This window comes from Arachis duranensis, chromosome 5, assembly GCF_000817695.3.
Source record: "Arachis duranensis cultivar V14167 chromosome 5, aradu.V14167.gnm2.J7QH, whole genome shotgun sequence".
Taxonomy (NCBI): Eukaryota; Viridiplantae; Streptophyta; class Magnoliopsida; order Fabales; family Fabaceae; genus Arachis; species Arachis duranensis.
In genome coordinates, this window is record NC_029776.3 from 15337520 (window position 1) to 15339045 (window position 1526).

Genomic DNA, 1526 nt, shown 5'->3' on the forward strand with positions numbered 1-1526 from the left:
AGCCTCTTGCAATTGGTTTGAGGTCTCCCCTCTTGAGTTGGTTTGGGACACTTTTTGAATTGGTTATCCACTTAGTTCCAGGGAGGCATATGTCCTCTAGAACTTGATCCAACCCTTTATCTGCTCTCACCATCCTCCTATTAAAGGATTCAGGATCATCTTGCAGTTGAGGCAATTTGAAGACCTCTCTTATTTTGTCCAGATGGAAGTAGATAACTTTCCCTCTGACCATGGTTCTGTAAGTATGGAAAGCAGTTCTAGTCATTCTCTGCTTATCTGTCAGCCACAGATTTGAGTAGTATTCCTGAACCATATTTCTTCCAACCTTTATCTCAGGATTGGTTAGAACTTCCCATCCTCTGTTTCGAATTTGCTCTTGGATCCCCGGATATTCATCTTCTTTCAGATCGAATTTGACTTCCGGGATCACTGACCTCAGACCCATTATTTTGTGATAATGGTCTTCATGTTCTTTGGTTAAGAACTTCTCTTGACTCCAGACATCCTTTGGATTATTCTCTTTCTTGCCTCTTGAATTGGTTTGTTTTCCTCTAGGAGCCATGATCTTGGTAAATCTTGGCCTAGTGATCACGGAAAGCACACCAAACTTAGAGGTTCGCTTGTCCTCAAGCAAAAGAAAGGAAAGAGGGGAGAGAGGAGGGGAGCAAATTCAAATGGTGTGGGGAAATAGGGTGGCCGAACGTGTTTAAATAGGAGAAGAGGAGAGATTTTCGAAAATTTGAGGGAGATTTGAGAAGATATGGAAAAAAATTTGAGGAGATAATTGAGTTTTTGAAAGAGCCTAGGAAAGGATTTGAAATAGATTTGAAGAAGATTTTGATTTTTGAAATTGGAAGGTGAATGATGAAAGATTGTAATGTGTTTATGCAGAAAAATATGAATCAAAACAAGAAAGTTTGAAAAAAATTTGAAGTGGGAAACAAAATCTCCTCCCCCTGCCTTTCTGGCGTTAAACGCCCAGAATGGTATCCATTCTGGCGTTTAACGCCCATTTGTTGGCCAATTTGGGCGTTTAACGCCCAGCCAGGTACCCTGGCTGGCGTTAAACGCCAGAAATCCCTTTATCACTGGGCGTTTTGGTAAACGCTCAGGATGCTGCACACCTGGCGTTAAACGCCCAGAATGGTGCCCATTCTAGCATTTAACGCCCAAAATGGCACCTTTACTGGCATTTTTTCGCCAGCAAGCTCTTTTTCTCTGCTTTTTGCACTGAATCCTTCTGTAACTCTGTAAATTCCTTCAATTTTGATAATTGCCCTTGTAGAAACAAAACATATAACCTGCTAATGACTGGGTTGCCTCCCAGCAAGCGCTTCTTTATTGTCTTTAGCTGGACCTTCACTGAGGATCATTCCAGCCTCAGTTTTTGGTGCACGAAATTGTGTGGCCAATATTAATGGACTATTTAACAGTTTCGCACAACTAACCAGCAAGTGTACTGGGTCGTCCAAGTAATACCTTACGTGAGTAAGGGTCGAATCCACAGAGATTATTGGTTTGAAGCA